Source organism: Ctenopharyngodon idella, chromosome 4 (assembly GCF_019924925.1).
Source record: "Ctenopharyngodon idella isolate HZGC_01 chromosome 4, HZGC01, whole genome shotgun sequence".
Classification (NCBI taxonomy): Eukaryota; Metazoa; Chordata; class Actinopteri; order Cypriniformes; family Xenocyprididae; genus Ctenopharyngodon; species Ctenopharyngodon idella.
Window position 1 is genome coordinate 28,027,457 of NC_067223.1, and position 26,882 is coordinate 28,054,338.

The 26,882-nt window shown below is 36.9% G+C and overlaps 1 pseudogene; it reads right to left on the reverse strand.

The window, feature by feature from the left end:
- Positions 1-825: 825 nt before the first annotated feature.
- On the reverse strand, positions 826-24,926 carry LOC127511463 (adenylate cyclase type 5-like; annotated as a pseudogene).
- Between the last annotated feature and the right edge of the window lie 1,956 nt (positions 24,927-26,882).

Consider the following 26,882-nt stretch of genomic DNA (forward strand, 5'->3'; position numbering starts at 1 on the left):
TAGAAGTATTGTTCATTCTTAGGCCACTTTAACTAATGTTAACAAATTTATCCTTATTGTAAAGTATAACAAAAATTATATATTTGGTCAGGATTTGAACTGGGTCTCCTTGTCCCTTAAACTAGGACTGCACCATTAGACCAACATGTCTTACACATACAAAATAAATAATCAGGTAGTTTTCTTATCTCATCTAGAACACAATTCACTCAGGGCTACCACTAGTGCCTATAAAATAATAATAATAAAATAAATAAATGCTCCTATATATACACTAATGTTCATAAGTTTGGGTTCAGCAAGAATGTTTTTGATAGAACTCTCTTATGATCACCAAGGCTGCATTTGTTTGACCAAAAATACAGTGATAACAGTAATATTGTAAAATATTTTTATTTTAAATAGCTGTTTGCTTTTTAATATTTTTAAAATGTTATTTATTCCTGTGATGCCAAGCTGAATTTTCAGCAGCCATTTCTCTAGTCTTCAGTGTCACATGATCCTTCAGAAATCATTTCTAAGGCGTGATTTAGTGCTCAAGAAACATTTCTTATTATTAATGTTGAAAACAGCTGTTTTGCTTAGTATTTTTGTGGAAACTGGTACATTTTTTCAGGATATTTTGATGAATAGAAAAAAAAACCCAGCATTTATTTAAAACATGAAACTTTGGAAACATTATAAATATCTTTACTGTCACTTTTGATCCATGTAATGCATCTTTTTTTTTTAAATAAAAGAATAAATTTCTTTCTTTCAAAATCAAAAATGGTAGATATGTAAAACATCTAACAAAATAACAAAGTGAATTCTTCAGACAAAGATTTAAAGGATAATTGCTTTGACATTCTGGACACAGACAACGAAAGACAACAAAAGCAATAATTATCTCCACTACAAACCGGAGGCAAGTCTCTGAAAGAGTCATCTAATCAGCGCTAGAAGTACAGGACCAGCGTACAACCTGCTAAATGTGTATGCAACTGCAGACGGAGGAGAACGTAAATGCAGAGACTGAGAGACTTCCTTCTATTACCCTTTCATCACCATCTTTACAAAGAAACCGAGTCTCCTACAGTCACAAAAACTCCATCTTTTCTGAGAAAGTCTGGGCATCTCTTTGAGGTGAGGGAGGTCAGTGGGGACCTGAATTTCATTGTCTCTATTCATCTTAGCAGCATGCCATATCTTTGAGCTACACTGAATACTTTTAGTCTGCCTGCACAACACTACTAACATAATAGACTTCTGATTGGCTCACTGCTTTATTTTTGCTATGCACCTGAAGGAAACACTTTACCAGTAACATTAACTAAAGATCTGTTTAATGGTTAGTTCATGCTCACAAGTCACGCAATTTACAACAAACCCCTAGAAGGCTAGATCGTTTTAGCTGATGATGTATTTAAATCAGTAGAACTGGCAAACTGTAATGTTCAATATAGCACAGAAAAAAACAATTGTTTAAGCTTATCAGGCATAAAAACACAATCAATTAATATAAAGTGTAATAAAGATTTTCAGTGGACAACAATGTAAACAATGTTAATTTTTGCCTGTTTTTCACAATAAGTCTTCATATAGCTTCAGAAGACCTGGAATATAGTAATAAGTTATATTGGCTGGCTACTATTATAGTGCTTTTTTGTCATTTTTGGAGTTTGCCAGGTGTGATAAGTGTTATTTTATTGTACTATTATATTATAGTATACATTAGTATATACTGTACACTATAGTATATATTATAGTATTTATTAATATTTTAAACATTTTGTGAACATTTTGCTAAATTTCTCCTTTGGGTTCCATGGAACAAAAATGTTGTGTGGATTAGCATTAGTTAATGAATCACGCTGTGGCTGCGGTAGCCATTGACTTCCATAGAATGAAAAAAAATAGTAGGGCAGTCAATGGCTACCATCTGTAGGGCAGTCATCTGTATTCTTCAAAATATCTTCTTTTGCGTTCAACAGAAGAAAGAAACTCTTACATGTTTGGAACAACTTGAGGGTGAGTAATAATGACAGAATTTTCATTTTGGGGTGAACTATCCTTTAAGGTTTATCTTATCATTGACGCTGGTCACGTAAATGAAAGCCATACCTTCTTCTCCAGGTCAGGTTCTCGGAATGTCAGCAGAAATTTCTTGACGTGTTCGGACCGTAACCGGTCGATGCTCCGAGCATCAATGGCGCGCGGCCAGAAACTCGTCCACCTCATCCTCTGGATTCAGGTTTTCTTGCGTGTTTCTGAAAATGAAATGTCTAGATAACACAAGACGATAACACATTCTTCCTCCCCTCTTATTCTTTAACTTAATAGTATACTACACAGCCAGATCACCAAAAGTAGCAGTAGCACCCCCAAAATCCCACAAAAAAACAAACAAACAAAAAAAACAAAACAAGGAATGATGACAGAGTTACAGTAAAAGCAGCTCAGAATCACCATGGTTACCAGCCTTTATATGATTAGCAATTCTGCCAGTGGAACTGAGTTGATTACGCTGAGAAAGAACAAATCATCTGCTAAAGAGTTCAAGGCCTTGCAGTTGTGTTCATGCAATGCAATAACTACTAAATAACATCAGCGCTACAAGGTCCTGTACTTAATGTATTTGAAACTTAAGCTAGCAAGGAATGTGGAAATCAACATATAAACCAAAGATAATAGGTTTCTGAAGTTTGATTATGAATTGCCTACAGAAGCAAACCGGTTTGCATCTGTACTCACACCTTTAGATATCCGCTGAATAGTCAATAAGACAAGCACAGGGATGCATGCATAAGTATCAAGAGAGCCAGGATTCCAGGTTCTAAAAGCATACTTTTTAACACCACTGTAAAAGTGATGGAAACGCTCACACTATGTGCATGTGTTGATTAGTTCATTGGTAGTTGGCAGTTCATTTACATTTTAATATATTTTAGTAATATATTTTTTTAAATATATTTTTAGTCGTAGTAAGTAGGCCTGCATGGAATGTGCCAACAGCTCAGCAGTTTTCTGCAGACTATGAATGTACATAATTTACAAAGTTCAACGCTTCCCCTGTGTGGTTTTGTTTTCCCCATTCATTTGTTTTTCCAACTTGAATACGTCTTTTAACTACAAACAACTGTAGTAGACCTAACTACTTTTCACCAATTTGTACCATAATTTAATCCACTTTGCAGATTTTCCCCTGTAATCAGCATAGAAAACGTGACAAAGATTATACACAGGACACTGAACATAACCAACACAAAGCAGAGTTTAGCTGTTGAAGTGCTTGCTTCACTGATATATAACTGATGAGTTCAAGAGTGTATTGGCTATCCAATTTCGAACCTCATCCAACTAGAATTAAGAGTCTGAAGTTTAATAATATTTGTTTTACTTTTATATATAAAGTTAGATAAAGCGAAACTATATATGCACCATTCAAAAGTTTGGGGTGAGTACGATTTTTGACAGAAATTAATACTTTTATTCAGCAAGGATGCATTAAATTGATCAAAAGTGACAGTAACGACATTTATTACAAATTAAATTTCAAATAAATGCTGTTAAATAGAGACTTCTTTGAAAATTTTAATCGACCCCAAACTTTGGAACAGTTGTGTATACAGTATATAACAAATTCTGTAATCATCTATTAATAAAAGAATTGGCATGCGGGATAGAGATAGGGAGATGTGTTCCATGTACTCACTTGTCTTTGGGATCCTCAAATCCCTGCAACAAAATTGCAAGAGAAAATGCATTATACATCAATGTAGAATGAAAAAGTATTTGAATATCTTCATTTGTACAGTCAGCACAACAGTGACCCCTTCTGGAGGACCTCAAAAAAAAAAAAAAAAGAACACTTCACGATTACAGAGGTTGAGTGAATTCACAAGCAACTGAAAAATGTTTTTCCCTGTAAGATGTTTTGACCACACTTCATTCCAACATAATCTCTATTCATTTCTTATACTGTCATACAGCACATAACAGAACAGTGACTAACGCAATTACAAGAGATAAAGAAAGAGAGATAATAATCAAGACAATCATTTAAGGACAAACTTTGCAACAATGTTGTAAACAGAGAACTGCTGTGAGACTGAGGATTTAATATTACTGTGCTGAATGATATAACCAAACACATGATTACTGACATTGTGTATAAGCAAGCTGAGAGCTGATTCAGGTGGCTTGATTTGTGACCACAAGCTCTCTGTTTTGGGTTAAAAGTTAAAATTCAGACCCCACTGAGAACAGAAGTAAACAGAGCTGGCTAATGAGGCATTGATTTATCATGGTAGGACATGAGAAACATGGAGAGGAAACCAAATAGGCTCATGTTGTTGCACATGTGCTTTAGTGGTTGGTGTTTTGTCTTTTCCTCTGGGGTTTTAACTACGATTTCACACAAACATTAGAAGTTACGAAACTTAGTGAGCCGCCTGCCTACTGCCTACTCTAATATGCATAAAAAATACAGCACATACAAATGTTGGGTAAAATAACTCATTGGGAAGAAAGGTGATTTAGTGACTTTGAACATGGCATGGTTGTGGGTGCCAGGACGGGCACAACCATCTCTAGGGTTTACAGAGAATGTCCGAAAAAGAGAAAATGTCCAGTGACCGGCTGTTCTGTGGGCAAAAAATGCTTTGTTGATGCCAGAGGTCAGAAGAAAATGGCCCAGACTGGTTTGATCTGATAGGAAAGGCAACAGTAATTCAAATAACCATTCCGTTACAACCAAAGTCTGCAGAAGAGCATCACTGAACACTCAACACGACGAACCTTGAAGCAGATGGACTACAGCAGCAAAAGACCACACTGGTGCCACTCCTGTCAGCTAAGAACAGGAAACTGAGGCTACAATTCACACTGCCTCACCAAAATTAGACAATAAAGCTGGAAAAGAGTTGCCTGGTCTGACGAGTCTCGATTTCTGCTGCAACATTCAGATGGTAGGGTCAAAATTTGCATAAACAACATGAAAGCATGGATCCATTCCATCCTGCCTTGTACTGTATCAACTGTTCAGGCTGTTGGTGGTGGTGTAATGTTGTGGGGACATTTTCTTGGCACACTTTGGAACCCTTAGTACCAATTGAGCATTGTTTACGTCAACACCACAGCCTACCTAAGTATTGTTGCTGACCATGTCCATCCCTTTAATGATCACAGTCTAACCCATCTTCTGGATGGCTACTTCCAGGAGGTTAACGTGCCTTGTCTCAAGTTCAAATCATCTCAAACTGGTTTCTGAACATGACATGAGTTCACTATACTCTAATGGCCTCCACAGTCACCAGATCTCAATCCAATAGAGCACCTTTGGGATGTGGTTGGAACGGGAGATTAACATCATGGATGTGCAGCCAACAAATCTTCAGCAAATGTGTTATGTTATCTTGTCAGTATGGACAAAATCTCTGAGTAATGTTTCCAGCAGCTTGTTGAGTCTATGCCACGAAGAATTAAGGCAGTTCTGAAGGCAAAAAGCGGGTCCAAGCAAGGTGTGCCTAATAAAGTGCCGGTGAGTGCCACTTGTACTTGTGTTTGTTTGACCAATGCTTAATGTTTTCAAGACCATAAGAATCATAAATTTAGTCATCAAATGTGTCCAAACATTTTTGGTTTTTGCTGTGGTATTTGTATAGGAAATTGCAAAGTTTCATTTGTATTGGTGACGACTGCTGAAAAACAAGTAATATGAGAACCCCAGTCTCTACAACAAGTACTTTGAATGAAAGCATCTTCTAAATGACTACTTACTTAATATATATATAAAAACAGCAGATATGCAAGTCAAGGAACAAAATGAATGTTCCCATTAGATATGAAATGACCATTTTAATGGTAATTTCTAGCCACTAAACATTAAATTAGGAGAGTAAAAAGCCGATGCACTCCCACACACAGGCCTCTATGTATTCACTCGACAGATACTATGACCCAGTCAGTATGTTGATGTGTTACACCATTTGTTTCTCTTCTTGGACTGAGCAAGACCTTCTGGGCCAACGCAAGCCTCTAGACAATACAACAGACAAAAACAGGTGCTGTTGTTATTATGAAACAGATATTCTGCTCGTCAGAATAGACCGCATGTTTATCTGCCTTCATCAATGCTTAGTGTTTGTGTAGGCGTGGATAGATATCTGGCAATGACATGCCAGCCTGAGCTCCGGCAGGATATATTGAACAGGATTTATCTGTGCCACTATCATCACCAAATGCAATTGCAGAAATAATTACAAACAGGTTCCCCCCATCTGCTGTTCAATGGACAAACAGATATTCCAACAGCAAACTGGTTTAGCCAATGTTGCTGTGCTATGCTTAAATCAAGGGTTTTACTGCTACCCTCTGCTGATTGATGTTGTAACTACACCATTTATTTTCAAAATATTCAGAAGATGCTGCCTAATATTCAAATTTTTTTGATCGAAAATACATTAAAAACAGTAATATAGAGAAATATCATTACATTTTAAAATAACTGTTTTCTATCTGAATATATTTTAAAATGTAATCTATTCTTGTGATGGTAAAGCTAAATTTTCTGCATCATTACTCCAGTCTTCAGTGTCACATGATCCTTCAGAATTCATTCTAATATGATGATTTGCTGCTCAAGAAAGATTTATTATTATTATTATTATTATTATTAATGTTGAAAACATTAATATTTTTGTGTAAACTGTGATACAATTTAAGTATTCAAGAGAACAGCATTTGAAATATTTTTTCCTGTATTATAAATGTGTCACTTTTGAATTAATGCCTCCTTGCTGAATAAAAGTAATAATGTTGTTAAAAAAGAAAAAAAATTCTTACTGACCCTAAACTTTTGAAAGTGTATTTCATGATAGTATAGTAGATGTTATACTAGAGCCTGAATTATTGGCTCAAAACTGATGTGGCATATTTATGTTGGAATATTTTAAAATTATAAACTTGGACTGGAAAAACGTTTTAGACAACTGTAGACACCTATTTTTATAACTGGAAACGTCAATATTCCTGTTATGTTTTATTTGACAACACAATTTAAAGTGTGTCAGTCATAGCGAGAATAAGTTAGACTGGATTTTGGCATTCCTTCTTACTACGTTAACCAAGATGAGAAGGAACAGGTGATTCAGACAAAAAAAAAACATAAAATAAAATAAAGGGTATTCCCATGAAGCACACAGGAACTAATTGCTGGTTCCACTTTGCCTGATTAAATCCTCAGGGCGATATGTGAGGCAGTCCAGCTTTATTTAATTAGAGTGCCGTTCCCTTCGGGTTCCAGAGCCGGGGAAGAGCTGAGAACTGAATGAAAGAACAGGGGACTACACAAAGGGCAGAAGGTCCTTTACATGTGGCCCTAAAGCAATGTCCTTGGGATTGTTTTGGCTTAGTTAACACATGGTACAAAAAGCCTCCCCTGTCAAAGGCCTTATCCTCCAACAGAGGCGGTAATGGGTTTTAGACATGGCAATTAGAGTAAATGCAAACCACTGTTTTTCAGCACTCAGATTATGTTCTAATCCTACAAGGATTAATGCAGCCCCTTTCAAAAGTGTAGCTTCCTCACCATCCTCTTCATCTCCTTGAAACCTGATTGCTACCCAGGTGATTGTAGAAGGGGCCGGTCAGTCCAGTGAGTGCTATTATGAGTGACCGAGTTGGTGCGTTGCGGTTCATCTTAAGCAATCATGGCCTTTTCCTTCTTTCTGTGAAGAGAAATATAAAACCGAAGCAGTATTACGGTCCATGCTTTTTAATGTTATAGTCATTAACTAGCTTGTCTTTTGACGTCACATTTCCCTGAATTTATCTAGGTAGCTAGCTCATTTGCATTCATCTACTGCCCTGCATCATGTGAGTCATGCTATAGTGGAGCACTAGGTGTTTCTGCTTTAAAAGGATGTGCATATTAACAGAGAATCATAGCTTGTTGAACACAAGTGCCTTAGGTTACAATGTTTAATGTGTGATTTAAAACAACAACAGAAAGGACACTCTAAAATGTCCTAAATTCACCTGATTTTATTATAAAACTAAACTGATACGATTCGCCGATGAGGGAAAACAAAAGGTCTCACCCGCTTCTGACTGCAGCCCACAATGAGGTAGGTTTCAATGTTGTGCTTCTTGAGATAGACGTTTCTTTCTCCACCAAATCCAGGTTCCACATCATAATCCCCATTCAGGTAATTCAGAGTGGCCTTAGTGATATGGATACGCCTGAGATGATAAAAACAACTTTCTGGTTGCATAATGTAGAGAGGAAGTTGCCCTGAACTCAATCAAACCTGACACATTCAGATTTGTAATTAACAATTAATTACAAATATTTTTCAGATTTTAAAAGTGAGGAGGCTCATGTGAGAAAACATGGCCCAAAAAAGAAAAAAAAAAATCCTAAACTTCATGAACCCACCCTGCTTTGCCCCCAGCTTCCATGTGATTGGCCAAGGTGACATCGTTGGACCAGACATCAAACTGCCACTTTCTTAATCCCAGCACCCCGCAGTGGACACGCCCGCTGGTGTATACCCACACGCATATTGACGTTGACGCCCAGTGACTTCCCTCACCAACCTGGAGAACAATGACAAAAAAACGTAGATATACCTGCTGTTTAATTTTGTGAATCATATATTTTTATATCACTGCATCAACAATATGCTAAATTTTAACTCTTAAGGTGATATTAAACTTTAAGTGTTACTAGAAAGAACTGTGAATGCAGTTTACATGTAAACTTTGTTGATCATGTGGGGAGAATATCTATCTATCTATCTATCTATCTATCTATCTAGCTTTCCCCTTTTCAATCTGACCAATTTACCAGTATATGTCCTACATTTAGACCCTGGCAAACTTTATCCTATATCTACCATTTTAATATATGATATAATACATAACCTTACCTATTAACACATTTCATCTAATTTTATACCTTTATGAAAAAGTCCTAAGGTGGATTAGCACTCCCTGAAATGCACCTTTCCACTCAGCACATCAACAAGTTAACAGCACATTCTGATCCGACGTCAACACGGCAATACAAGCCATCAAACTCCTTTGAACATTGAGGGTGACAGGCAAGTCTGCGAGAAAATAGTCTCGTCCTGTGATGGGGCGCAGGGGCGGCTGGCTTCAGCCCAGAGAAACACAGACACGTGCTCAGTGGAGCAGAAAGCCAGTCACCGCCATTCCTGCCTTAACAAACAACTGCTCAGAGAGACTGAACATTAGAGAAGTCAGGCCTGTGGACACGTCCACATGCACGCAAGACAAATAACTTGGAAACAACTCAATTAAGAGATGACTGACCTGACCAATTAGAAGAGCAGAACAGACCCACAGAGGTAATTCAAAGTTTCTAGAAAAAAACGTAATGCTTATAAAATTTAGTCACGATTAGTAAAGCAGGTAAATCAGATTAAGTGTTCTCTCTCAGCTCAGCCTTTCCGTGAATACTTCATTCGGTCCAGTAATAGCCTCACTTTTCATGAACGAGACACAAAATATTTCTTACATTTCTGACAAAATGCCAATAAAAAAAGACTGAATATTTATATAGGAATTTACAGTTTTCTAGAAATAAATATCAACACGAAATAGATCAAATTAAAAAGGAAAAAAGGAATAAGGAAAAAATCCAAAAAATGACATAATTAAATAAATTATAAAATAAATAGCAAAAGAATGGTTAACATGATTGCAGTTTAGCCTAATTATTATAGTTTTTAAAAATACATTATAATTGTTTAATTAAAATATTTTAATATATATTTTTTTAAAATTATTTAAAATTAATAATTAAACTATTTATTTATATGTGGTATATATATATATATATATTGCTCTTATATATATAAAATTATTAACATTAAAGGGCTAGTTCACCCAAATATGAAAATTCCATGTCGTTCAAACCCAAAAGACTTTTGTTCACAAATGAACACAAATGAACAAATGAACACAAATGAAGACATTTTTATTGAAATTTGAGAGATTTCTGTCCCTCTATTCGACAGTCCAACGCAAACTACCCACTTCTGACGCTCGAAGAGATTGTAAAACGAATCCATATGAACCTGAGTGGTTCTACTCCCAAATTTCTGAAGAGACACAATCACTTTACTATGAAGAACAGACTGAATTTGGGCTTTTGTTTACATATAACATTGACTCAGCGAACATAAACCGAACCTGCTTGAAGCGCGAGAGCAAACCTCATTGGTTCTTGCGGCGTGCCTGCATAAACACACGAGAATGAACCTCACTGGTTTCTCGTACGTCAAGCCGAACATGATTGTGCTTCTGTTTACCATATCTGATGAATGTTTAAAGGTGCAATATGTAAGAATTTTGCAGTAAATATACCAAAAACCACTAGGCTAGTGTTATATATTTTGTTCACTTGAGTACTTACAATATCCCATAATGTTGCAAACTATTTGTAATTCATGAGAATAATTGCAATTTTAACCAAGGCCTCCGGGCATGTGAGGAGTCGCCCTGTCAATTGCGTCATACCCGTGTTACCCTCGGTTTCCAGTTTTATTTTGTAGAAACCATGGAAACACCAAAGACGCTTTAATATTTACATGTTTTAATAGGCAATGGGAACAACTGTTTTGATATATTTATAGACAGAAAACTGATTATTGTTATATAGCTCAACACGTTTAGTCTTATTGTTTAAATCTAATTTTCTTGATTTTTTTGTGAGTACCATGCTTTACCATGCCTCAGAGAAAAACACTATTTTGTCAAGCAGCTAACATAGCATAATCAGATGCAGCTTTATTTTTAGTAACAGCCATCCAGCATTTAATATGATATTCTAAAATCGATCTATCTTACTGCAAACAAGTGTCTCACAGCAGTCGCCGAGCGAATGCAAAGAGTAACATTATAACATTTCAACACACTTAAATGTATCTAATATGATAAACAGCGCTGTGTTACCTCATACTCATGGCCGGAATAGCGGAAGCGGTGCCGGCGACTGTGGCATAATAAGTTCCGCTGCTCGTGAGGCGTGTGTTGCGCAATCACTCCAGCGGCCCTCAATTCAGCTCCCACAACACTCGGTCCCTGCTCTGCTTCTACTAACTACAGTAACGTTAATAATCGCGTCCATGAACATGATTTCTGTCCGAGTCCTATCCCAATTCTTTTCCACCAGGCTGTGAGGTAAAGACCACATGTCCCAAGATTCCGTGCTCAAACTGGCGTCATCAAGCTACGCCTTTGTTTTGAATAGGCCTCTAGCAACCTCTAGCGGACAGAAAATATTACATATTGCAACTTTAAATGTGAATAAAAGCCTAAATTAAATCTGTTCATCATATAAAGCGATTGTGTCTCTTCAGAAAATTTGGACTAAACCGCTCGATTCATATGGATTAGTTTTACAATCTCTTTACGAACTTTTTGATAGTTTATTGGTAGTTATGCGGACTGTCAATGGACGAACAGAATCTCTCAGATTAGTAAATAATCTTCATGTATGTTCCGAAGATGAACAAAAGTTGTACGGGTTTGGAAAGACACAAGGGGTAATTAATGACAGAAATTTTCATTTTTGGGTAAACTAGCCCTTATGTTCGAAAACCATTATAAACTACATCATTCCCATAGGCTAGGTCATGATTCACCATAGCTTCTCCTCTAAATATCCCAGCTGAAGTAAATTTTAAGGGAGGAAACTAAACTATTATAATAAACTATGATAATTATGAGAGATTTGTATGGGACATCAAAGTATATCTATATTTGTGGAAAGTGCGAGGTCTTTATTCACCATAGCATCTCCTTTGTATCTCCCGGGAGGCATTTTAAAACAAGACACAAAAGCCTTGCTGTTCCTGTCTAATGAACAGAAGCAACACTGTAATACTCACGAGATTGCTTCGATCATGTCCACACCCATCTCCACGCAGCAGTGCGCATGGTCAGCACGAGCCTCGGGCAGCCCCGACACGCAATAGTAGCAGTCGCCTAGGATCTTAATCCGCAGACAGTGATTCTCCTGCAGGACACACAGAGAATGACCAAACAGTGTAACAAAGATCTGGCTGGTGTAAAACGGGATCAACAGTGAGTCCTACAATCAAATTTGGCTGATTGAGCTGCTGTAGTTCTCTACGTTTGCATTAGTTTCTATAAAACCCTTTTACTCAAAGGTGAAATAACTGAATAGTTTGCCCATTAGGGTGTGATACTGGATATCTCATATGGGGAATGTGTTACATATATAGCCTTTCCCACATTAAAGCCCCTTCACATACCACACATGGTTTGTCCTTTTAAGGGTGTGAATTTTCAAAGGGATTTATATGATTTATGAAGACAAAACAAACTATAAAACCCAAATGGCTGTTCCTGAATGGCTTACAAAAAGGTCAGCTTTTAATCTGTGTCTACTGTGTATTTTTTTATGTAGTAAGTTTGGAATCCCACTTCCATGAATTCAAAAATCCAACCCAATTTGTCAAGATGTTTTGCTTGGAAAACATGAGTAGTCTCAACAGAAAGCTCAACAAAGGCAATATATTAGTAATAATAATAATAATAAAAAAAAAGTTCTGTCATTATTTGTTAATTGTAAAACGATATGATAAAACACAGCGTAATATGGTGCTTTTATGGTGTTTTTTGCATTCTTTTTGAGCTTGAAACCTCCAGTAATTTTTTCAGTAATGTTCTTCAAACATTGGAAGGAAGGAAGAAAGTCTTGAAAGTTTGAAACAACACAAGGTTGAATAAATATTAGACAGAAATTTCATTTTTGAGTGAACTATGCATTGTTATTGGAGTACTATAGGTATGTTAGTTAGTAAGTCATCACAACAGTAGAAAAGAAACCAGTGGAGAGCAGAGGAGGAAGCCTTGGGCCAGGGCACAGGACTCACGGCAGCAGGCCCGGGTCTTATGACAGCCACCTGAATGTCACCCCAGTGGATGCCTTGATTTAACCCGCAGTCTGTACAACAACCTCTATTGTTGATCATCAGGGCGAAGTGCGCGTGCATATTTTTTTTTGTGTCTTCGCTCGAAGGGTTTTAGGTAAGTGTGCAAACATCTGAACAGACACCAGATGGTTTCCACTTTGAGCGACATCTCTCTGCAGCAGCAGAGTATACGTGCACAAATGCATGGCAACTTGGCTGCGATGAGTCACCACCACTGGTGAGATAACGAGGAGATAGTTGGGTTGGAAAACAGCGGGAAGCTCAGTGTGCGAAGCGTGATAGCAAACACTCATCTGACAAGAGGGAGGGCCTGTCTATCCCAGTCGAGCTGTGTGAGTGGGATGCAAGTGGAATTAATATGATTGCATCTCAGTTTGCCACCGTGTTTTGCTATAAAAAAAAAACAATAAAAAAAACAACAACGCTGTTTGGCTGAGGACATGGGCTGTTCTGTGGACACTTAACGGCAGCTAGTTTGTCGAATCGTGCGAAGAGCTCGTTGAGGGTCATCACTAACTCCTGGGCAGTACATTGGGAAGCCAGACTGGTGAAGCCCTCAATGTCGGCAAAGAGGATACTGCAGAGAGAGAGAGAGAGAAAGAGAAATATTAAAGTTGGAGGTTTCGTCAGCTATAGGCACTGGTATATCTTAGGTGTTCATTTATATGAAAACAGATTTCAGTGTTTTTCTCGTTGTCATATGAAGATCTCAGTAGATCTGTCTTGAAACTTTTTTTTTTTAACCATGCCATCATCATTTATATTTACTTTTCAAATACTTTTATTTATAGATTTTACTGTTTTACCCTTCTCCAAGGCCTCAGTTCATAATATTGTTAATTATTATATAAAAAGATAATCTAAACAATATTAATAATTTTTTCCACCCCCAAATGTGTACTTGTTTACCAATGGGACAAAGAGCTTAAAATGAAATGGCACCTAATGTGTGATCATAAAAGTCAAGGTAAATTTCAGAATATGTTTATTTCATGTTATTATCAAATAAAAGCTTTAATAATATTAAGCAATAAAAAGACAAAGCTGGTCATTATATTCCAAAAATATGTAAAATCTAATTTCCACCACAGAATATTAAATTGTATATCAAACACTATATATATATATATACATATATACAGCTATACATATATACAGCATATGTATATATAAATGTGTACACTGTCATCATTGTGGTTAAAAGCATTTGCCAAATAAATAAACCCAATGAAAATCAGGTCATTCTCATTAATCATCTCAGGCTCATCCCCACACATCAGTGCAGTGCAAATTCACCTATATTACATGGTTGCCACGGTTACCTGGCTGACAATTGAAACCCTCACCCACAGCTATTCATTTCAATTGACCAGTTGCAGGGTAGACTTTACATAGATACAATATAAGCTAACTAATGTGATCCCAGCATCACAGCTCCATTACCATGCCAATGGCACAGCAGACAGGTTCGTTCGGGAGAGCGCACTCTCTATAGCAATAGATGACAATCACATTAAGAGAATGTTGGGCCTACAGAGACAAGAAAGTGAATAAAGCACGATATTCCCTTGTGGGAGCCGGTAACAGATATGGCTCCTTGAATGAAAGACAAAACAAAAACCTTGTGGGCTGTAATGACTTTTCCTATTCAATATTCATCTAGAGAGCTTTTACCAAATGCTGACATTGATCTAGCTTTATTTCAAACAGCTCAGGGCTGGTCTGACACTCAAGCTAGCGTGACAGTAGGAAGACAGCGAGGTTTGACTGAAGCCCGGGATCCGGGTGAGCGTGAACACTTCATTCAGACTCAATATCAAAGACAATTTCCAGAAATGTTTAAAAGGGGCCCAGAAGGCAGGCTGTTCTTGAACAACACACTCATCTCATGTGATGTTTGCCACACCCTTTTGAGGCACACAAGCTGTGTGACTGTGTGAACTTTGACACTGCAGACCTACATATTTTTCAAAAAAGACCCTTCAAACCTCAATTAAAGGATTAGTTCACTTTCAAATGAAAATTACCCCAAGCTTTACTCACCCTCAAGCCATCCTAGGTGTATATGACTTTCTTCTTTCTGATGAACACAATCAGCGAAATATTAATAAATATCCTGACGCATCTGAGCTTTATAATGGCAGTGAGCGGGATCAACGAGTATTAGCTGAAGAAAGTGCCTCCATCCACATCCATCCATCATAAACATACTCCAGACGGCTCCAGACCTTCTGAAGTGAAGCGATGAGTTTGTGTAAAAAAAACAAACAAACAAAAACAATATTTAAGAAGTTATGAAGTAAAATACCTAGCTTCTGCCAGACTGCCTCCCGTATTCAAATTACGAAAAAAAAAACTGAACTAGCGTCGCGTCAGTTAAGCTTTTTCTGTAAGTTGAATAGGGAAGGACGTAGCGTAAGCTTTTTGAACTGCGAGAATTTTACACTTTCTTCATAAGTAGAATACAGAAGCCGGTCTGGCGGAAGCTAGATATTTTACTTCTTAACTTGTTAAATATGGAATTTTTTTTTTTACACAAACGCATCGCTTCGCTTCAGAAGGACTTTATTAACCCCCTGGAGCCGTGTGGAATATGTTTATGATGGATGGATGTGGATGGAGGCACTTTCTTCAGCTCATACTCGTTGATCCCGCTCACGGATGCGTCAGGACATTTATTAATATTTCTCCGATTGTGTTCATCAGAAAGAAGAAAGTCATATACACCTAGGATGGCTTGAGGGTGAGTAAAGCTTGGGGTGATTTTCATTTGAAAGTGAACTAATCCTTTAAACACTTAGATGTTTCAAATTCAGCTAAAATAGTAGCTTAACCATCTTAAAACTGCTGATTTAAAGAGGTTTTTAGACATTTATTGACCCTAAAGAATGTTTTTTTTTAATTAATATTATAAATTAAAAATAATAATAATAGTATTAAACAAAAAAAACAAATGTTTTGGTTTTTTTTTTTTTGGATAATGGTCTTCAAAAAGGATTTACAATTTGTGGTATCATTCATGTCCTTACAAAAAATAGTGCAAGACGAGTTACACGGCTGAGTTAATTAAATATTTACATTTTTTTTTTTTTTTTTTGCTTCTAGTAAACAAAATACAAAGTACAAATGAGAAATAAAAAAGTAATTGATCCTAAGATATGTTTGCTCAAATCTCTAACTTTAAGTATGAGAAACAGTAAGCAAGCACAATCAATTATTTAGCACTGAGTGTATTTCAGACCTCTCACTCACTTCCTAATGGTACAAATTTTCAAATTGATTTTTTTTGTCGGATTTAATTATTCAAATTAGATTATTTGAATTATTGAAATTGATTTGTGTCCCTTAACATGCCCCTGTCGGTTATATGATATGATTCAATGCACAAAAGGACAACAAAACCTCTAGCTACCATTTAGCCCACTTCCTACTCGATGATGTCAATACACCATAGTGAATTAATGATGCCACTTCTTCGTAGTAAATCAAGTGTACACAGAGCATCATGAAATGATATCCTATCATTAGAGACTGAAAGCTGTCTGAAAGCTGACAAAGATGAAGGACAGGAATATCTTATTCCAACAGCCCTGATCAAAAACAAACAAAAGCATTACACAATTGTACATTGAACTGAACTGAATCAACTTCATTGGCCAAGTATGCATTTGTCGTCGATAAACAGTTTCGTTGTTCAGACAGCTCATAAGAGACTTAAGTTAATCAATCTAAAACAAGAACTTTGACGGTTTGGACATAAGTGTAATCACAAGAAATCACAAGACAAGTAATCACAAGAAAAGTCTTTGTAAACCCATAACTGTTTCTCGAAAAGACAAATGATAATCATGTTAACTAAAAATAAACACATTAGAAATACATTTTAACAGATACCAGATTAATAATGGCAGATTTAAAGGAACAGTTCACCCAAAAACTTATTGACATTCACAGTCATTTTTCAAAATATCTTTTGGAATGACATGAGGGTGAGTAAATGATGAAGGAATTTTCATTTTCCAATGAACTATATGTATATATATATATATATATATATATATATATATATATATATATATATATATATAAATCTATACAATTATCTCATATTTTTTTTATGTAAAAAAGCGTACAGGTTAGTAACTGCATGAGGATGAGTAAATATTAAGAATTCTAATAATGGGTGAACTATCCCTTTAAAAATCCACAGATAACTAACAACACAAAAACACGGTCTACATTCAAACCCTCCTTTATGCAATATAGCATGCTGAAACACGTATATTAGTCACAGATCAAAGGTTTTTATATAGCTGACGGATCTATTAGTGTTGCTATATATAAAACCTCAAATAAAAGGCCTCCCCTGGGTGGGTGGATTAAGGTTAGTTGACTCTGAAAGTAGACAGAGTGCAGTGCTCTCTGAAGGCAGGCCTGTAGCGTCTGGGATGCTACGAGCATCTCAGACGGATCTTTAAACCTCATTTAATCGTTAACACGGAGGTGACTCATCAGCTCCCTGCAGCCTGGACACAAAAATGTCGCTGCAGTGTGGCACAATGGCAGGACGGCTCTATAAAGAGAATCCAAACGCATTACGGCCTCTGGAGTATTTCTGCTGTCTATTACAAACACACTCTGGGTCCTTTATTAGGTGCTGGTAATCTAGGGCTTTTAGCGTGTAAACATGAGGCATATTAGTATTAAATCAAATCCAGCGCACCCTAGAAGAAAGACTGCCTAGACTGTCAGCTTTCTGGAGACCAGCAATGACAATCATAAAGGAAAATAGCTGTAGTTAAATGTGTAGAGAAAAATAATTTGGAAATTCACATACATTTGTATATGTAAGAACTTTCATGTATTTATCTCTTTTTTTGCCAATGTGTGAACAGCTTGTAACAAAACCTTCCTGGATTCCTAGGTTGTCTATGAAAGCATGTGGACTGATTTTTGAGCCTCTCTTGCATTCTATGGCACATGAAACTAAAGCTTATTTGATGAAAGAGCTATTCCGTGTACTGTAAAGTCAATGTGTCATGCAAAGAAAAGGGATCAATTCAAACCATAGTCTGACATAGCCAGATCTATACACTGTAGTCTTTAGTCTCAAATATACTTTAAAATCAAACTGTCATAACAGTGTCATTTTAATTACCTCATCTGTCAACATGATGCCAGTGAACTGCAGAGCTGGTGCAAACATATCCATACTTTCTCACTGCTGTCATTTTTGTTGTGTTTACATTGAGAGGAAAGCGCACAGCACATATTTACATATTCATCTAAACGTCGCTCTCAGCAGCGTGGACGGCTTTGGGATGTTCGTTAACAGTATACTGCTGCAAAGGTATTTCAAACTTCTTTTTACTTCTAAACAAAGAAAATAACTTTCTCCATGAGTACATCGGGGCCTTGAATCATGTTCAGTCTCTTGTACGTTACGTGTGCATGAGTTGCTGAAGTTCACTTAATGGCCACCGGTGTCGCTAATAACAAGGATTTCTGAATTCTACATATAGCCCCTTTAAAGTACATTTAAAACACAACAGACCAAATGTATGTTTTATATATGTATATATACTGTAAATATATATATTTTTTTGTTTAGAATATTTATAAAAACTATCATTCAAAAGTTTGGGGTTGGTATGATTTTTTTAATGCTTCTGAAGGAAGCATCTTATGCTCTTTAATTCTGCATTTATTTGAATAAAAATAAAGTAAAATTTATATAGTAATATATAATATAAATTTATATAGTACTATTGTGAAAAATTATTAAATAAGTGCTTTCTATTTGAATATATTTTTAAAATGTAATTTATTGCTGTGATGGCAAAGCTGAATTTCAGCAGCCATTACTCCAGTCTTCAGTGTCACATGATCCTTCAGAAATCATTCTAATATGATGATTTGCTGCTCAAGAAACAGTTCTTCTTATTATTATCAATGTTGAAAACAGTTGTGCTGCTTAATAGTTTTTGTAGAAACCATGATACAAACAATTTTAAGGATTCTTTGATTAACAGAACGTTCAGTAGAACAGCATTTATTTGAAATAGAAACCTTTTGTAACAAAGTAAGTCTTTACTGTCAATTTTGATCAAATTAATGTGTCCTTGCTGAATAAAAGTATTAAGTAGAAAGTATTATTCTCATAGAAGCTGGTGAGATATATATTGTGTCGTTGGGGACAAAACAATAGTTCTTGCCAGTAGGACTGTTAATGGATTTGTGGTGACAGCAACCCTAAGGTCAAATGTAGGTGCTTTCTGAACATACCAAATTACCTTGAGAGCCAGAATAGCAAAGTGTTGACAGGGAAATTACATAATAAAATGGCAGGAAGTTTAATAACTGGAGTATGTAGTGGGTCAGCAACAGTCTGCTGAGGGACATCAGCATTAAAAACCATCCAAAAAAGAAAAGCACTGAAAGGAATTTTGCATGAAGTCACACTTCCTGCTTATTTAACATGGTCCCTTAAATCCATCAAGGCTCACTGCTTGAGAAGTCTGACCTCTCGATCCCTCGCCTCTGAATCTGCAAGGGCTGCTGCTTTCTATCTACCCATCAGTTCTGACTCTGTAACAGATCGGAAAACCATAGTTCATACTACCTTCACTTTTTTACCTGTTCTACATATGACAAGCTGATTCTATAATTCCTTAATTACGATATTGGATCTACAGCTGTTGTCTAAAAGCCTGTCAAATCTGCATCTCTCCACACAAGTTATTTGTAGAAAATTACAAATAAAATATTTCAAATTAAAAACAAATAAAAAACATAAGTAAAATCTATCATGTTTCCTTGTCACTTAAAACCATTTCTAATGAATCAAATTAATTGATCAAATGTGCAGAATGTGAGCAAGTCAACTGTAAGAAAAAAATCAGTAGGAAAAAAAAAAAAGAATAATATATTGGCAGAAAACTTTAGGGACTTTTCCTTCAATCCTAAAACACATGCATGAATGCAGTACTCAAATACTCAGTACTCGGAAAAAGTACTCAAATCTCAAATCAAGTATGTTTTGACTAACAATATAAAAAGACATTACATGGGGCAAAGTGCATAAACTTGAAGAACACAATGCAAATATGCTAGTTTTATATAATTTGAAACTGCTATGACAGCAGAGAAGATGCATGGGCATTAATTTGCATTATTTTAATGTAAAAAATGAAACATAACCTAAAATCTGCCCTGTGATACACAAATGTGGACATGTATGCATTTAAGCACTACACAGTGGGCTTAAACAGCCCTTCTACAGCAGATTTTGTTCACAAACAACTAACAGTCGTGACCTAAATATGATTTTAATTTACAATAATCAATCCTAGAATTCGGCATTGATAACTTACTTTTCACAACATCAGTCACACGCGCATTCAAGCTCAGAGGAACTCCTGGTTCTTAGCTCATTTTGAGTCAGACTTGTGAATTCAGTGAATCGTTAACTGGACACTCGCTCTGAAAGGATCACTGAATCAGTGAGTTTTTGACTCAAGAACAGCAGCAAACAGATCAGTCCAATTTTTCATTCCCCCAGCAGAACTTCCAGCCTCCTCTTCCCTTATAGTGTGGGTTTTGTTCAAGAGCAAAGATTCAAATACAGACATTGTTATATAACCGTCCTCAGCAATTAAACTACTGGGTTCTCTAGAAACAGACTTATCAATATTCCACTTAGCGAGATATCGCTTGGCTGCACACTTACATAATTCCTCTGACCATGAAGCCTATTTGGTGGGGGCTTTACTGAAAAAGGAAAACAGACAGACCCACGACTGAAGACAACAACCCAAAGGGCCAGAAGTCTTGCTGCCCACTGGCTCACAAACCCCAAGTTCATGTTGCCCTTTGTTGTTATAGTCTATCCGCCATTCGATCATAGAAAAAGACTGGCAGAGTATCAAACCCCAACAGCCATTAAAACACTGGAGGTCACCAAGTCTCTGTACTGTTGTTTTCTAATAGGCACTAGTATCAGTTGGCAGATCACTGTCTGTACTTCTATTGTTAGTTGCATAAAGTTAAAAAAGTTATCATAAAGCTCTGCTCAATGATCACCAAAAATAAAATAAAATAAAAATAAAATAAAATGGAAAACAAATGTAATATAATTCTGTATAATTGTGTACTACTGTAGTTTTAGCTGTAATATGGCGTGGCAGGCAGTATCTGGCGCTAAATCCAACTCCTCCCGTCAAACTGTTTTATTTCTTGAGTTACTCTTCACCCCTTCAGATTTGGAATTACAGTGGAAAATACAGTGGAGAATCAGAATTCATCTCATGGATCCCAGAGTTCTCTTATGTTATCAACCTGAGACACACATGCTTTTAACACCAAATACACTGGGTAAGTACATTAGAAGCAAACTCTCAAGTCTTCACAAGATTAAAGTTGAAGAACAAATCAAAGATCAACATGAGGTGAAACAACAGGTTACACCTAATAGGGCCTCTTGTAATCGTGAGTGTCCTAACTAGTCTAGTGCTGTGGAAATCAACTTGAGTGGGAATGTGTCTGGAGACGTCCAGAAGAGCTGCCATGACACATGGAGGGTCAGTTGGAGATAGAGATGATGAGCCAGTGTTCTCATCTCTAAATCCACAAGAGGGTGCAATATCTAATGCTTATCAGATTTATAAGGCACTTACAAGCTCTGTTCCAAAACCTAGTGAGCTGCTTATGAAGACAGCATAGCATATATATACAGTATATTCCTAAAAATAAAAAGAATACATTCATTTAATAATAAGGAAACTGCATCATGTTGTTAGTTTAGCAACATGTTAAAAGGCGCAGATTTTGTGTTTGCTTTTGAGGTTGAATTTTCAGTTACAAAGAAGGTAACTGTCTATGAGGGAAGCTCACTAGGTTTTGGGACAGAGTTAAGCACTCAAACTTAATAAGTGTTAACATAAATGGTGTAAAAATAATTGTAATGACTATTGTGGGCTTTAAAAGGAGCTTTGAGGTACAAACACTGACTACTATTTTTCAGGCTATTTGAGGAGTCACTCTTACCTCACATTGTCATGCTTTTGAATATAGATCTTGTGGAACATCATATCCTCTTGTTTGGCATTTATGTCAGCTTTCATCTCCATGGCGACATGTCGAGGAAGCACAGAGAGGAGGAGGCGTTCCTGCAAATGATGACAGTGATAGTAAGGGGGAAAAGAGGGGAAAGACAAATAAAGAGAGAAACAAACATAGTATCATAGTATCAAGACATGGAATCATCTCAATATTTCTGCCATACTGTCAAGAATAGAGAAAACTGAAGGACACTCCAGAAAATTACATTAATTCTACTTTAGTCCTATACCACTAGTACTGTGGTAAAAGTTAGCATAAAGCTCTGCTCAACGATCACCAAAAATAAAAAATAAAATGGAAAACAAATGTAATAAAATTCTGTATATTTGTGAACTACTGTAGTTTTAGCTGTAATATGGTGTGGCAGACAGTATCTGTTAATAGTTATTTAATACTGGTAAGTTATCTACAGGACATGCTGTTATTTTTTGAAAGACTTCAAAAATCACGTTTGTCAAAATAATGATGCATGGCCCCCGTGGGCTACTGTGTGTGAGAAAACAGCCATTATTTTTTCCCTTTGGTGCCACTATGAATCTCCAGACTGTTGGTTGTGGTTCTAATCTCGCAAATTAATCAGCACTGCGTGTCTCCACGCACAGGTTTTCTCATAACTTCAGTTCCATACTGAAAATCACTGGACATGTGAATGGATTCCAGATGAAGTGCTGTCCATTCATTTAGCTCTAATTCGAGCAATCTGCAGCTATTTCCTCACACATGTTTGAGTCTGTCTTCTGGGCATACTTTTTTTTCTCATGCGTACAGCTTGCATTGAATGATTATCATGCTAATAAAATTATAATTTAGTTTTCATATGGTTCTCCTAGGTATTTAAATGAATACTATAGTATTAAACATGGTACTTTTGTTACCTGGTTATGGTATCTAGGCACTTAAAATTGTATGAATATCTTTCCGTTATACACCGATCAGGCATAACATTACGACCGCCTTCCTAATATTGTGTTGGTCCCCCAGTTTTGCTGCCAAAACAGCCCTGACCCGTCGAGGCATGGACTCCACTAGACCCCTGAAGGTGTGCTGTGGCATCTGGGACCAAGATGTTAACAGCAGATCCTTTAAGTTCTGTAAGTTGTGAGGTGGGGCCTCCATGGATTGGACTTGTTTGTTCAGCACATCCCACAGATGCTTGATTGGATTGAGATCTGGGGGATCTGGAGGCCAAATCAACACCTCAAACTCACAGTTGTGCTCCTCAAACTATTCCTGAACCATTTTTGCTTTGTGGCAGGGCGCATTATCCTGCTGAAAGAGGCCACAGCCACCAGGGAATACTGTGTCCGTGAAAGGGTGTACATGGTCTGCAACAATGCTTAGGTAGGTGGTGGATGGATGGCAGGACCCAAAGTTTCCCAGCAGAACATTGCCCAAAGCATCACACTGCCTCCGCCGGCTTGCCTTCTTCCTATAGTGCATCCTGGTGCCATGTGTTCCAAAGGTAAGCAATGCACACGCACACCGCCATCCATGTGATGTAAAAGAAAATGTGATTCATCAGACCAGGTCACCTTCTTCCATTGCTCCGTGGTCCAGTTCTGATGCTTATGTGCCCACTGTTGGACAGGGGTCAGCATGGGCGCCCCATACGCAACAAACTGCAACGCACCGACTGTCTGTCTGTCTGTCTCTCTGTCTGTCTGTCTGTACTACCGTTCAAAAATTTGCGGTCGGCAAGATTATTAATGTTTACCAAAAAAGTCTCTCATGCTCACCAACACTGCATTTATTCGATCACTGACCCCAGACTTTTGAACAGTAGTGTATATAACTGTGCCTAGAAAATCATCATGCTGAGCATGAAGTCTTTCAGACACATAGAATGACACAAGAAGTTAAAACATGCTCTGCAGCCACAGGAGTCCGCTTGATTTCTGTTGGTCTCTTACCTGTTGCTGGTTTTCTCTTTGAGAGTGCAGACGAGCTTGAATACATTCTCTGGTCTCCTGGAAGGCTTGTCTCTGTGAGCCTTCTGCTGGGTAGTGTGTGCATACACCAACTATATTAGTGCAGGAGAAGATCAGGACATTGGACACGAGCTGTGAAGAAAGAAAGCAAAATACAACATCAAGCAATATGAAACGTGACAACAGAGCTCTTTATACTTAAGAGATCTAAATATTGATATTGATGATATGTGTTGACACCTTAAAGGGATATTTCACCTAAAAACGAAAATTCTGTCATCAAAAGATATTTTGAAGTCCAAACAAGATTAGACCCAAATGACTTTAATTTTATTGACCAAAAAATATATAAGTAAATACAGTGACATTATTCAAAATATCTTCTTTTGTGTTTCACAGAAGAAAGAAAGTTATACAGGCAGAATTTTCATTTTTGGTTGAACTATCCTTTTACTGTGCATGTGATTTTAATAAAAAATAATGACATTTGTGTTTTATTTATGTATTTATTTTCTCTATGTTCACCTCAGAGCACTTTCATTAGACTAAGTTGACAATCATCTGGAGTAGTTTATCTGTGATTTACTGAATGTAATCTGTTGTGTAAGTCTTGGCATTCTGGGAGTTTCAAACTAATACATTTCTGCCAAACTAGTTTTATGATATATTACAGAGTGTGCTGATGTTTCATATAGTTTTAACCCATACTTATTAAAATAGCTAATATATAATTGTTTTAAACAAGTGTCGCTGCTATAGTGAATCTCTGGGGGTTCACTACCAAGCAGGCCCCATAACCACAGTAGACACTGAGAGGGCACAAATTTGAGATTAGTGGCTCATCAGTATTATTTTTCCAATGGTTTGTTCTTGAGCTATTACATTTGGTTACTCCAATGATGAACATGTGGGTACAGCCTTGCTACCAAGGAATTAATTGGGAATTGTAAACCGGAAAAGTTTCAAAACAAACATACAGTATGCACACACAAACACCTTATTTGACTTTTACATTGCGATGTCCAAGATGAGTTGTGGTTAAGAGAAAGCAAACCCAGGAAGTCTGCAAACTTAAAATAGAGCATATGATAAAGACTAGCCAAACAACCTGAAGCTGTTCAGTGTCAAGGATTTTCAATTTATCTGGGTTAAAAAGGCCCTCCCTCCCTCTCATCCACAAGCGGGGTCAGGAACAGGGCGTCTTTACTCCTTTCAAACACTGGTATCAGGGGCAGCGAGACGCATTCCCATAATATCTTTGCTTGAGCTGGACTGAACTTCAGTGGACATATCTCTGCCATGACCTCAGGGTCCAAAACACAGCCGCACCAAACGCTTCACCCTAATATGGACTGTGTTAACATAACTTTGCTTTTCTTTTGGTTTATTTTGTCTTTAAAGGGGACCTATTATGCAAAATTCACTTTTGCATGGTGTTTGGACATAAATGTGTGTTGGCAGTTTGTGTAAACAACCACCCTATAATGATAAAAATCCAACCACTCCTTTTTTTTTTTTTTAATCCCATAAATCATAAGCAGTGTCTCAGAACAAGCCGTTTCCAGATCCCTGGCAATGTGTCGTCACATTAGCCACAGGCCCCACCCTCGAATGTTGACAGACACTGCCGTTTTAACATAGAACCACCCTGAGCGAGTTCACAGCAAGTTGTACACAGTCCGCCATTGCTGCACTGATGAGAATGTCTCCCAAACGTTTTAAGTGTTTTGTAGCTGGATGGATTAATCCAAATCTGAGCTGCTGAAGACAAGGTGGATTAATTTTGATTTCCAAGAAAATGCTCCCTCAACTCTACCAAAATTTGTTTATGTCTGCGCGAATCATATCACACACCGGACTGCTTTGTGAACGAATGTCAATACAAAGGGACAATACAAAACAGAGGTTGTGCTAAAAATGTGCTACTCAAGGATATATAAACTACTGTTCGTGATCCAGCTTACAGTCTCCAGAGTGATACTGGATACGGCAGTAATGAAGTTGAGAGCACTTTATTACAGTTCATCGGAGTTGATTTACGGATATAACGTTTACCAGTTTATTAAGCACCACCAGAAAAGGAATAAGGTCTTTATATATTTGTTTACTGTTAGTTGTAACGAGTGTTTCTGTGTACTTCGCTATATATGTTGATAATAATACAAGGGAAAGAGAGTTTATGGATAATATTTCAATGCACACTTGCACTGTGTTTTATTAAGCTCTTACAGTGATTTTCTAGAGTAAAAACAGATGCTTCATATTTTGTGTGAAGTACAATAAACATCATAAAACTCATCTGTAAAGTTTTGGCCATCATTCGGACAGTACAACAGGCTTGTACTAATATAGTGGATAAAACAAGAAGACAATATAAGTTATAACCGTAATTAAACTAAACTATACCTTTTCCTTTTCATATATTTGCAGTTTCTGACATTATAGGGTGTCCTGAATGAATCCTGTCACCGGAGAATCAGCTCGTGAAGCTCCGCCCTCTTAGGCAGAGTGCAGCTGCTCATTTGCATTTAAAGGGCACACACTGAAACGACGTGTTTTTGGTTAACCACAAAAGTGTTAACATGCTATAAAAAATTATCTGTTGGGTATTTTGAGCTAAAATTTCACATACACACTCTGGGGACAACAGAGACTTATTTTACATCTTGTAAAATGGGGCATAATAGGTCTAAATAACAATCAAAAAAAAAAAAAAAAGGCGTGTATTAGCTAAACACTTTTGCTGTGCATGGCAAGGTGAGCATGACATTATCAGGGAAAGCTTTAAAATGCTTCTGCTTTTTATGAAAACACTAGTGACATTTAATGAAACATGAACACAGACACAAAAAGTTGAAAGTGT